The 13,954-nt window shown below is 40.1% G+C and overlaps 1 protein-coding gene and 1 long non-coding RNA gene across 3 annotated transcripts in view; both read right to left on the reverse strand.

The window, feature by feature from the left end:
* Positions 1–13,954, reverse strand: part of LOC141941470 (putative acyl-CoA dehydrogenase 6) — a 96,880-nt gene that overhangs the window by 54,603 nt on the left and 28,323 nt on the right. The gene's annotated exons all lie outside the window — the stretch shown is intronic.
* LOC141941497 (uncharacterized) lies at positions 6,017–13,204 on the reverse strand. Its single transcript, XR_012628360.1, has 2 exons — positions 13,109–13,204; positions 6,017–6,805 (listed from the first exon to the last, which is right to left on the reverse strand). It is a non-coding gene; the product is annotated as an uncharacterized LOC141941497 (long non-coding RNA).

Here is a 13,954-nt window from a genome sequence, read left to right on the forward strand (position 1 = left end):
AGATTTATATCTGTATTTTATTTATCAAGAAGGATGCTCTTACTGATGATTAAACTGTAAAGACTTGAGGACATGAGAAATAAAGCCAAGTAACTCTACAGATACATTAAATCTAAAAGTAGTCTGTATATAAATAGAAGAATATTAATTTATTGAATTCCTACTTAAATATTTCATATATAAGTATTAATATTGACCATAGAGCCTCCTCTGTTTTTATCCTGACTTACTGACATTCCAACACTAAGTTATGAAAACTGGATTTGAAATGACTCATTGCACTGTTACTTCATTGTTATTTCAAACACAAAACCTTTAAAGCATTTCCTGAGTTTAATGGAAAAAATATATATGTAGAGAATGAATTTAAGTCAATGTTTTTTAAAAAAATCTGAAAAAAAATCATTAAAAATTAGATAGCATCATAACACAAAAAGCATCATAGATAGCTGCATCACTGAAGATTAGTAGAAGCCAGGACTCCCTAGTCACTGATATCAGTCCAGTGCTTTAGCAGCTCCATCACAGTAAAAATTCAGCCTGGATCAGGCACAAGTACATTTCTGTCACATTGGCCAGACTACATAGTATGAGGTTACCCATTCTACATTGACTCCAAAAATGAAAGATGATACCTGATCTGGCCTGAAATCTGCTGGAGATGTTACCCTTTCAAATATGTGTTAGTAAACTTATATTGGTATGTTACTTTCTGATACCTCTACAGTAGTTTTTGGTCTCCCTGCTGTTACCTTGACTCCATGACCAAAGTAATGATTCAGAAGGTAGGTAATACATGATCCAACAGCCAGAAGCTGAAAATAGCAAAATTGAGTCTTGAAACAAAGCACAAATTTTCATCAGTGAGTATAGCTAACTGCTATAACAATCTTGCCAAATAGCGTGCTGACCATTCCTCTACAAAAATTAAAGTCTGATGTGTTTTAAAGCATATACAGACATATGCAGTATATTACTGCTTTCCTGTTTTGTTGGGGGTTTTTTTCTCCTCCTTCAGGGATGTAATTTTTTACAGTAAATATTCAAGCCTACTGACAAGAAGTTTGTTGTCTTCATTAACTTTTCATGTTCATCTTGAAAGTGAAGCAATCCATAGGCCACAGGCTGAAACCCACTTCTCTAATTTATCCACAAGTACTGGATTTGATCAGTTGATTACTGTATGGAACTTAATTACCCATATTAAGCCTGAAGTTAGATGACATGCTCAAGCAGTCCCCTGCTTGCCACTAAATCTGAATAAAAGAATCAAAGAAATTAAAGAATCTCATGAGTTCCACAAGAGTGAGTCCCAGCTGCATATCTTCTCCTGCCCATTTAATACAACTGGTATGTCTCCAGCAGTAAGGTTTCCAACTTTTGGTGGTAAGTGATAATCTCAGTTTTATTTGCTGTCCATTTTTCAGGTTGTATTTCTCCTTTGCTTCCACTGCCCTAATGAGCTCCTCCTTTCTTTGTTTATGCCTGACACATATATCGTAATCACACAACTTTAATCACTCCCTAGCTCAACTACTGAGCTCTTTCACTGCTCCTACAAATCAGTCCTTTGAGCTTTGTTTCTTCCCTGAACTCATTAGTTTGCCAAAAACTTTCAGGCCAATACATGCCCAGCTAAGAGCTCCCATTCCAAATCTGTCTCAGTGTTGGTAAAACATGCAGTTCATTTCGGGTTTGGGCGAAGAGCTGTAGATGAAAGTTCCCTGAAATATAGGAAAGGTCGATTCCCTCTTTTTTGAGCTTTCATGGGTGTGGTAAACAGCTGTAGAAAGCAGCCTTGTAGCAAAGAGGGAAAATAAAACAACTTCTTAAAATAAAGAAGGGATCAAATTTTGCTCACACTTACATAAAGGGTAGCTGCAAACTTCAGAACATGGTTCGGTGCTACTTACTGAACTTAGGTCTTTTCCTGCCAGAAGCAGTTCAGCATCACAGCAAAGTTATTTCAACAGTCAAACATGAACAGCTTTCAAAAATGTCTCTCTTGCTGATGGTTTATAAAAAAAGTTTGAAATCAAGATCACCCATCAAATAAGAGTATAAACATATATATATAAACTTCTCTCTCGCAGCATGTAAAAAAAAAAAAAAAAAGGTCATTTTTCAATATTTCTATTTGAGAAAAACAAAAACAGCATAAGAAATTACGCTGAGTTAAAAGATTGAAACCAGATCTAAGTTCTTTTTATTGCCACTAGACATAGAACATGCCAGGAAATGGGCGCTGTTGTTTCTAAGCTCTTAATCAAATAAAACACAGCTTTCCCAGTCAATAATGTATACTGCATTAACTATAGATAATCGACTAGAAGACACCTCACTTAAGAATATCCTCAACTGCCACTTAAGATTTGGAGCATGATGCATGGAGATCCAATAAACAATTCTACTGCAAGTAAACAATCTTACTGTTCCTCTTCCTAAATATGAAGGGTGACAGAAACTGCAGTCACCCTTCCTACTACAGACTCAAGTCATTCAGCCTCCAGGCTCCTCCAAGAAACATGAAAATAGCTATTCTTGATCTCCTACGTGTTTCAGGAGACAGCTCTGCTTCCTTCATTCCCTCCTGAGATGAGGAAAACATACTGGAGGTTGGGATACTGATGTGAAAGCAGCCAGTTTTGATGTCTGAGTGAAGAACAAACCCTCACACTGCATTACTGAGATCTACAGCAGCTGAGGGTCTCCAAAATGTGGGGCACCCCGCCAAATAGTAATTCATTTGGAAATATGTGTTGCCACCACACCAGGAACAGTTGTAAACTCACAGAAAAAAAGTCTTGCTAATATTTTCCCATCACAGTTGCTACTGTACTGGTTTTAATCAGGCAGATGGTTGGTTCATGCTGCCATTCAAACAAAATAATGGAGAGAAAAAACTAATCCCCATGTCACTACATGATCAGACCCCACAGCAGTGAAGCGGTTTCTCAGACAGCAGGCCCTCTGCTCTGCCATCCATACCTTTTGCTGCCTGGCAGGGTTGCAGGTACGTGGGAGAACAGCCAGCCAGCTGGGATTTGCACAGCATGCCACAGCAATGCTTCCCATGCCCGCAAATCCACTGCTAACAACTCACATCAGAGCACTGAGAAAGATGTAAGACCTTGGACTAAAGTCACAGGCAAGAACCAAGCTATCAGCAGAAAAAAATGTACAGCATTGTTTTGAAAAATGTCAAAAGAAAAAAAAGAGGAAAAAAAAAGTGGGAAATCTGAGCTTCCACATCTTTTCTAACTAACAGGGAGACTCGAGTGTATGCTCTTCATGACAATTTGAAATTGCTTAAGAAATGCTTACACAAAACTGCAAGAGTTATGAAGCATAAGCAAGCTTCCTCACTGTAATCAAACTGGCAAGATCTTAAATTTCAATATGACACATTTATTGTAAATTTATAGTAATGTCCACCTGCCCAATAGCAAGAATGCAAAACTTAAGAATCTGTTATCCTTTGCTGAAATTTCACTTGCTGATTAACAAATAGCAGGGTGTCTATTAGCCAAAGGAAAAGCACACTGATCCTCTAAGAAATAAGGCCTCCCCCACAGACCACCCATACCTATAAACACAGTCAGGAAAGGGCCTCAGAAAAAAGATGATGTTCCACAAGCAATGCAGTTTTTCACCCTTTAAAATTCATGGCAAAATAAAAATTGTTCATTAATACTTCTTTAAAGCCTGGAAAATATATGTACGTCTGGATGATGCTCTTAGTCATATGGTTTAGTTTTAGGTAGTCCTGCAAAGGACAAGGAGTTGGAATCTATGATCCTTAAGGGTCCCTTCCAACTTGAGACATTCTATGATTCTACGATGTGTCTTAATATGCATATACACATACACACACATATATGTATAAGATGACACACGTGTATGCAAAGAGTATGCACGTACGCACGCCAGCTATGTGTCTTGCCACTATTACTCCCACTACAGATAATGTGACAAGACCACTGCTTAGGGCTTATTTGGTTCTCCTTGTAGGACAAATGCCAAGTACAGCATCAAGGCTGTTATGCCACTCACCTCTTCCTTGTCTGCAGATGACCAAAAGGGGTACAGAGAAAGCTGGAGAGATTTCCTTAAGTCTACTCAGCCACAACTGAGCTTCAATCTTGACCTAGAAACACACCCAGTGTCTTCACGGAGACTGACTTCCTACTGTTCCTACATCTTCAGGTCTGGGTAATTAACAGTCAGTGCATTAGTTCAATTAGTTTCAAATTACATCTTTTAAAAACTCACTGAGAATTACAGCAACTAAGCCATGCTAATTAAATATTGAAGCAATAAGTGGAAATAAGCACCAGGAGAGGTTTTTCTGTGCCCTACTCCCAATACACAAAGGATTTAAGGGCATTTACTGAAACTCATTAATTGGATCTGTGAGCTTCTGCCTGACCCTTAATTTTTCTTTAATATATTTAGGCTGTGTAAAATATGTATAAACACATACTACTGAAAATGGCTTTATAAAGGTTTCCTTAGAAAAAACAAACCAGTGAAACCTTCTCTAAAATGTCAAAAAACTTCATTGCTGTGTAACTAATGTAGGAAAAAACCCCATTTGACAATAGTAACATACCATCTCAAAGCAATATAGAAACACTCTATTACCAGCGTGCACGATATATAGCAAAAAAGCACTCCTCCAAAAATAGTACCATAATTTTTCTCACAATAACCTGAATACATGCAATATTACAGTAGCCCACAAGTGTAAGAGTGAGGAATATATATGATGAAAAATGAATCAGATGGGTAATTTGACCATAAGCAGAGAAACAGTGTGGATAAAAAACATCAGTGAAAGGGAAAGATGGGATGGAATTTTTTTTCATAAATATTTATGGCATCAGTGATGATCATTACTCTGTCTGGTGACCCAGCAAAGGAAAAAAGTATTAGATTGCCGTATCTCTTGTCATCACATCAAGGGAAATCCTGTCTGAAAAGCAGAGCTCCTTGTGCTCTGCCCCCACCATCCTCTACCCCTCAGGGCTCTGCAGCACCAGCTTCCCCCTTCCCCCTCCATGCCCCCAAGGCAGCGGATGGGCAAGAGGCAGCATGTGGGGTGAGTGGCTCCAAACACAGCTGCCCAAGCTGGTACCGAGGGAGCAGGTAAAATGGGTATCAGGCCAAAGGAGCAGAGAACTTCAGCTCACAACACCATGTTTCTCTTCTTGGTGGCACTCATTGCTGTCTCGCTCCTCTCACTCTTTAATGACTTTCTCAGACATGCAGGAATGAGTTACCTTTGGAACCTTGAATTAATCTGGCTAAGCTTGGTAACGTCCAAAAATATTAAAGGAAACCGAGCACTTAAAAATGTAAGTGCCTTTTTTTTTTTTTTTTTTGAAACCAAGCTAAAACACATCACAGCTTCATAACAACAGCTCTCAGTGCCTCCGTGGCCCCCAACAACCACTGCTGCAGCCCAGGTAGCATCAGTGTTATTTCATCACAGGTAAAACTCTGCCACAACTCTAAAAGGTGTTCTGGACAAGAAAGGGGGTATGGTGACATCTGCCTGTTCCCAGAGCTGACACATCCATGGGTGGCTCAGGGAGCTTCCCTCAGTTACAGAGAAGTTGCATGAGATGTTTTCTGCCCTTTAATCCAGGGATCATTAAAGTCAGCAAGGATGCTGCCTTTAAAATCACTGCGAGCAGGACTCACCACCTGTCTCGTCTTCCCCTTATTCTGCATCGCACCAGTGTAATTGTTCAGGAGAGAGGAGAGATCTACAGCAGCTAAACTCCTAGGACAGACCAACTGATCTGGTTACGCAGTTCAAGACAGCTTGAAGGCTTTGTTAGAAACCAACAAGGAAAGATGTGCTAAGGAAGTAAACAAAGAGGAAGGATGTTTTCACATCGCTTCCTTTTTCTCATTACAAGCTTAATTTTAAAAAAACCTACAATTGCAAATACGTGCCCAAATCTCACAGATGTTCAATAGGAAAAAGACAATAACCAACACTCAAGCCTTTGAAAGTTTATCTTGCACAGAGTTTATTTAAACAAAGGTGATATTCGGCCCTAAGCAGATAAAAAGGCTCAGGTAAGCAACAGGGATGCCATATTCCATTATCTGAGAGTCTCAGCCAGCAGCCCGAGTGCTTAAAGCACTGCTGCAAGAACAAGATACAACACTGACATATGGTCTACTACAGAGTATTGTCTTGAAAATGAGTTTAACTATAATCCCTCGAGTTTGTGTCATTTGCAGAGCAGGTTGCGACACACATCTCACAAAAAAAAAAAAATAAAGCAATGCTTAGATTCTGCTTTTTATTGCCCATCTTCACAAACATGATGAGTTCAAAGTCTATGTTGAACATGGATATCTTCATCTGGCCCCGCACTTTAGAATGACTTCATATTGTCGAGCTATTTTTTGCCCTAAATGATGCTCTGATTAGTTGCCCTTTATTACTTACAAGTAAAATTGCAGCTGACCATTAAAAATGCATTTGTGGTATCCTTCAGATTCTCCAGGGTCAGCTGAAATAAAAACATCCCTGCCAAGTGATTTCACAGCCTGCTGTCTGAGCAACAAGAACATTTTTTAATGTTTTAAAAACATTCCCCATATTTCTGAAATTAACCACTCTCATAACAAAAAAAACTTGACTGAAAAAGTCACAACAAAAATGGGGAGCGAGAGGGGAAGTTAAGCAGGAATGTAAGGAGATGCTGGAGGCAAGCACTTCTCTGGATGGTTCATCTGCTGGGGTCTTTCAAGTCTTGGACTGCAGTAATTCCCCTAAGATTTTCTGAAAGCAAACACAAACCATCCTCATCAGGAATTTCCCATCTCCCATGTTCATCACAGCCACCCAGCCTCCTAAAATTAGGGTCCAGTTTCTGGCTCTGCTCCAGACTGCCTTTGCCACCTCTGCATTTCAGCTCCCAGCTGTGAAGCCTCCTCCGGGCAGCTGGCTCAGGCCAGCCATGAGCTCTGGGTGGGCACCTACCAACTCCCCAGCATCACAAGCCCTGCTTACAGTGGCAGCCTCCGGACAAAAGCAAAAATAATTATGACCATATGAGAGTTTCCATCCCATTTTCATAAGCCTGCAAGTGTAGTTCTTGGGTTGTTTTTTTGCCTTTTAAAATAAGCCAGTATTTCTCTGGCATAAATAGAGATAAAAAGCAATCATGTAAGGGCTTGTGCAGCTCCAAAACCAAGGATAATTGCAAAACACAAGCCTTACCTCACCACTGTTTGCTTTACTGTGCATTTTGCAACTGTGGCCACAGACAAATTGGTGCCTGCTATCTACATTAAGTTTTGATCTCTCCTCTTATTTGCTGTATTAATGTTCCTCTTTTTTTTTTTTTTTAAACAATACATCAACTAAATGTCAACCCTTTCAACCCTTTTTTTTTTTTTTTCCCCAAACTTCTATGTTTACACTTGCATGTCCATGGCAACTACTTCACAGCTAGTAGATATTTGGGACTCTGAGAAGAATCTGGGTGTTCCATTTCACCTTTTCTCACTGACCTATGTTATGACTAAAAATTACTGATTTCAATTAAGCCCTTTATTATTATTCAGCAGAACTTATTCCTTTTATTTGCCTTTTTTTTTTTTCAAATTTATTATATTTCTTTTCCCCAAAAACTGTTACTATGCTTCAATAACTAACTTTAAGGATATTCCCTTGCCAGAAATTAAACTGCAGAGCTTTGTGGTTATTTCTGAGTGCTGTCAGATTAAACTTAATATTAAATTAAAAGCTGTTTCGCAATGTCAAAAAGAATGTTCTGTATAATAATCTGCCTTCTGATGGTAATTTTTTCTAATTAATGCCACCTTTTCATGCAGTCTTTTGTGTTCTGAAGTTTATTCCATACTCCCACATGGAAAATGAGATCATTCAGCATGTGGAGGCATTTACAGAACACAGCTCACTACTACCCATTGAATCAATAAAATACTGAAAGGAAAGGAAAATTATTTTTACATATCAACTGAATTTTCCATATCAACGAAATTTAAGCAGTAACAGTGTTCTCATTCAAAAGACAGCAAAGGGGATGACGGTAGCTAGTGTTAGAGATCACCACCCTTCACATGTGCTGCTCCATCTCCACATCAGGACACTGAAAGTTTCTGCTGGAGGTTTTCTCCATCTTTCATTACAGATGAGCTTGTTACAGTGCTTGGTCGCAGGCAAGGGGGCAGGCTCACTCCCCAAAACTACAGCCATTTCAGCATACCCACTCTTTATCCAGTTTATCCTCACTAAATCCATCAGTGGAAGATAATCCACACCACACCAAGGGACAAACACAAATCTACCCAAATCCAGGCAAAACGTTTTAAATCCATGCAGGGCAGCCACATCCACAGTACTCAGCATGAGCCCCAAACGGCTTGGAAGTAGGACAGAAGACCTCATGCTGTCTCCTGATTCCCCATCATGCAGGCACAAGGTACAACAGAACATGTCCCACCCTATCCACTTTGCTCCACACTTTTCCTTGCAGAAACCACACTATGCTATAGATCTAGATAACAGTCACTGCAATGGTAAAAGTCTCTGTTAATAGTTAATAATCTTGTATTTTTAGTTTGGGAGTCTTAGATTGTTTTAAAGTCACTTGCCTTAAACCTGGGAGCAATTAAAACCTGTTAAAGCTTTAGCAAGATCAGAGTTGGAAGATTTTGGAAATCTCTGTATTTACTTGTATTATGTTTCAGACACATAGCTAAACTGCTTGAAAAATAACATCTAAAGAAAGTCCAATTCATTCTGTTCCACTCTGTTTCTCTTGTTTCCAAACAGAAACCTGGCGTTTCCCCTCCTTTCCCTAATTTAGCAGGCAGCACCAGAGAAACCGTGCAATAGCCAGATTCTGATCTATCACAGACAGGTGTAACTCTGAAACCCCAGGAGTCGCTTAAGGGTTACACCGTGCAGTGAGTCTATGGGCCAGGTCAGTTCCTGTGCATGTCAGTTTGCATGAGCATGTTCAGTGGGCATCTCCAAAATTGAGGGTCCCTTCAGTTTTAAAAGTACCACCCAGCAGAACTCGTAACACCTTTTTTGTACATTACAGATCTGCTGGTGACTCAAAGTTGATGATCAGTAATAGCAGACAAAGTTTTCAAAAACCAAAATACACATCTCCCTTCTAGGAAAGAAGAAGCAAGAAATAGCAAGAAGTAGCAAGAAATAAATGCAAAGCTGGAACAAAATTAAATCAGCATCTTGAAAATAGTTACAACACAAGTTTCTCAAAAGGACCAGAACATTTCCTGTTGAAATGATTCCTGCTTAAAGAATTTTTCTCCTGGTATTTGTTTCCTCTTGTATTCTCCTCTCTCCAACACATCCTCCTCTGGGACTATGGGACTTGATGACATCCAGCTATGACTCGGGCAGAGAGAGAGGACAGGATTCCCAACACTGTGTTTGGAAGGAGATAAGGAGAAAGTGTAGGAAACTGCTTTTACTCTGGTTTATCCAGATGTCTTCTTAGCGTGGTGACCAGGAGTCCAGGAGAGACCTCTCCAAAGGTAGCAAATGCATCATACTTCCTTTTACAGGTCCACCAGCCCACAAGTTTTACAAGCATAAACCAGGACGTATGGTTTGCACAATTTTTCCCACACAGAGGCATGTAAAGAGAACAACACAATGTACAAAGGGGTCAGAGCTCAAATCCCACACAGAGTGCAAAGATGCAACCATCTTCTCTTCTCCCTTTGAAATGCAGCACTGCTACAAGCATCAGTTGTCACAACTATTTTTTTAGCAATGCAGAACCTGACACATGCAGAATAGGAGTTAGTCTATTACTTCAAGAAGGACAGCACACAGGTGGAATGGAGAAGAAAGCCAGGGGAGGCTTTCAACAGCTAAATACATTTTACATGGTTCCTTTTTGTTCTTCCAAACAACTCCAAGCACAGTGACACTGTCCAGCCAGCAAGACTATCCTTCCTCCATGGTGCCAAAGGACCTGGCTAAATGCAAAATAAAAAGCAGCCTGAGTGTGATTTTTTTTTTTTTTTTAATCATGTGCCAAGTATGACACCAGCCTTGTGCACAGGAAGCATCTGGACACACTGGAAAGAATTTCCTGACTCGCTGCAAGTAACAAGCGCCGCTAACAGCTTCTTTCCATCAGCTACAGAAGAGCAAACTGCTGCCATTCCACTTCCCTTTGAAGAAAAGGGGAAAAAACCCTCAGTATTCTACCTAAAACAGACAAACCCCAAAAAGGTAGTAGAATGCATTCTGAGGTTTTTTGGTTTGGTTTGTAAACACGGACTTCCACGATACCAGGATTTAGCCTGAACTGCTCAGCTATAAGAAGACAGACTTGGAAAGCAAATCCTTACTAGAATGCCAAAGGAGTAAGATATTCTATTTATCTTCCAAAATAAAACTCCTGAAAAGGTTATTGCGCAAGAACAAACAAAAGACCAGGTAAAGGAAACACAGCACAGTACTAGCTCAAGGAAAAAATACGCAATTTAATCTTTAATAAGTTTTCCCCACAAAGCAAAGCCCATCTGTCTAAATTTCTCTTAAATGGCACTGGCTTTGAAGAATAAATCCACAGCAAGAAGATGATAAAAAAAGCCTCAATTTTCTGCCTTCAGGACCTTATGGTCCTTAGTAATGCCATGAATATCTGACCATAACAGATTATTTTTTTCCCCTTATGCCCAGAATTTCATTAGTTTTTCGCAAACTATTTTTATTAACCTCACAGCAAATAGCAGTTGTTAGAGAAGTAACATGAAGACCCACCTGAATCCTCTGAAGCGGGGAAAATAGGCAAGAAGAAAGAGGTAAGAGGCTCAGTGGGAAAACACAAGTAGACAGAGGTGGCTGAAACAACTGGTAATGTTTAGAAAACAAATACAATTAGTAATGACCTGTAAAAAATGTGATCATAACCTTTCCAAAAGATGAAGAAGGAGGGAAGCGTAAAAATTAAAAGTTTCCTCTCTTGGGCTAAGGGAGGATCCTGAAAAGCTAAAATACCCATTGTGGGTTTTGTTTGTTTGTTTGTTCGTTTAATTACTTGAGCTTTTCATTCCTGGCAAATGGAGTGAAACTTTTTGTGCTAGAAGTAGTTCCCCAGGATATGATTTTCTTTCCACATGAGCTCTAGCTCTGCCATGCTCCACCTGAACTCCTAGTAGCTCTGGACCAGCTGGCTGCAGCCTGATGTCATCTTCCCTTTGGTGCTCCACCAGTGCGTGGAGAGGGCTCTGACGGGATGTCCACATAAGCCCGGCCTCAGATGGCATTCACCACATAGTTCTCAAGTAGGTAAGAGCACTCAACCCTTTCTATCATAGTCTTGCAGCTGCAAAGCTCCCCATGGGTCAAGAGGTAGTGAGAAAAGTTTCAGTCAAGAAAATTGGACCAACTTCCAGAGCTCTTCAGAGTCATGTGCCATCCTCCCCGACTACAGTAGAACCCACACTGTCCAACTGAAGCACCAGGGCTGCAACCTGTATCTCAGTGAAGCACTAAACTCCATCCAGCGGAGCACAAACCACCCTTGAGCAGTGTCTGCCATAAACAAATGCTGAACACTGCTCTCAGACATGTTGATGTGACCAACATCCTACTGCACATCTCAGCCCAGAGGGTTACTAACGTGATGAGATAAAGTCCAGATTTCTGGCATAAAACTACAACCTCTTGCGGGGACTAAAGCTCTGATCCACCTACTTGCTACTATCCACCTACATGCTACTTAACCTGTGCCAGACTTAGACCCCAGCACACAGAGCACTGCTGGATGTGCTATTCAGGGGGGTATTAATGAGATGTAGAGGCCATAGAGTGTAAGAAGCTGTGAAGTGGTGTATCCACCAGCTGAGTAAATGAGTAGCTGATGATCAGAAATACAATTACTCTCCCTGAAGTAACTGCGGATGGTCCCACCATCTGTGAAAATATGTAATAGTTTCTGGATTCCTATTAAACTTTGCTCCTTGTGACTTCTGTGGGATGAGTTTCAGAGGTTACACATAATGTAAAAATTAAAAAAAAAAAAAAAAATCCTTTCAGCAGGCTTATTACTCACTGATCTTCTACTCCGCCGAGAGACCCCAGTTCTTGAATAATAAAGCAAGGGTGAACATAATAGTCTCATTCATTTCCTCTGAGGTACAGAATAGGAAGCAGAAGAAATGCTGACTGAAGTCACCTTCAGAGTTTTAAACCATTTAATGATGCCATATAAAACTCAAATACCTGCCCCTGTGATATTCATTCAAGGAAATTTTCCATTAATTCCGCCCTTTGTTTCCCTGTTCAGCTGTACAAGTAAAGCTAATTTGTAAACGCTTGAGGTTCTAGGCAAGTGCACATTTTCTGTCAGCTTCACAGGCCAAGGAAGTGCACATACACAGATCATGGTGTTTCAAAGGTCCTACACAAAAAAAGGCCCTGCCATCCTTCAGACCTGTGCTGTGTTCCTGGCTCCTGCTTCCCAGCACTGAAGGCATTTCCCAGAGCAGACAAGACCCCACAGCAGGTTTGTGGTCTTATGGGAAACAATTGCTACTGCACTAGAGATGACTGAGAAACCAGCTCTTCTAGGCTACCCCAAGAAAGGCAGAAAGGTAACAAATAGGCATGTTCTTCAGAAAATACCACTGTTCTGCAAGAAATACTTTGTCCCAAATGGTCTCCCATGCATCTGTTTGAGAAACAAAACAGAACAAAAAAAAAGAAAAACCTGACACTGAAGTCCGATTTCAAAACTGATTCTGTAAAACAGAAAAGTGGTATTAAATTTCAGTGTATGTACAGTTCTGGTGTTTAGAAGAACACTTTCCTTATCACACTGTCCTTCACAGTTGGCCAACATTTCAAATACTTACTTTTTAACAACTCTTTGCATTCCAAAAAGGCTCCAAACTCTTTATATTACTGAAAAAAACCCAACAAACTAGTAGATTAAGGTATTTAATGGATTTCCTGAATGGACAGAGGAAAATAATAAAAAAAATGAAGTCTTAATTCAGCCTGCCTTTTCACGTGGGTTTTTCTGGGTTTGTTTTTGGTTTTTTTAACTGACATGCACTTTACCTATTTTTTTGCTTTCTTCTCTTCAAACAGGGTGAAGCTCTATTGTCTCCAGCTGATCATGACTTTGAAATGACAGCTCAAAACAAAACACACCTGGAATAAAAGCATTAAACAAATCTTCACACTGTCTGGCATTTTCTTCCCCATTTCCTCCTGAAACGCATTATTCCATGCCCACTGCCCAACCTCTGCCCCATTAAACTTCTCACGCATCTCCTCCCAATGTCTCTGCCACAAGGTCAGCTGCAAAATAACTGAGACAGCTACTCAGATTTCACTGGCACCACGCCACAAAGGCAAGGCTTCAACAAACTCTGCCCAGTGCACCTAATCCACCAGTCCTGCTCAGGGGTCCTTCCACCCCCAAAGACTGATATTGTTCCACAGAGCCTTGGAGTTGTGGTATTTTCCCATCCTTTGTTTTTACGTTGTACACCCATTCCCCACAGAGGTTGCAGTGACACCTGATCCAGTTTGCCCTTAATGTTAACTACGCATTTTCACTTAAAGATGATCTCTGCACCATTCTTCCAAAACATGTAGGAGACCAGATAAACAAAACCCACTAAGACTACTACGTTAAACTTCCAGCATGTTGATGCTAGTCTGTAGAGAGAGCATCTTACCTAAGCAGGGCTTAAAAAAACCAAACCCAAACAAGAAACCAATCAACCAAAAAAAAAAAAAACCAACCAAAAAACCCCCACAAATCAAACAAATGAATCCCTCAGCAGCTTCAAAAAGGCACATTTGCTTATATTATTTTTTGGTCCTATGAAGTTCACAAAAAAGGAAAATTTGAAAAACTCAAGCACAAATCAAATAATTTCCTCTGCTTTCATTCAA

Source organism: Strix uralensis, chromosome 1 (assembly GCF_047716275.1).
Source record: "Strix uralensis isolate ZFMK-TIS-50842 chromosome 1, bStrUra1, whole genome shotgun sequence".
Taxonomy (NCBI): Eukaryota; Metazoa; Chordata; class Aves; order Strigiformes; family Strigidae; genus Strix; species Strix uralensis.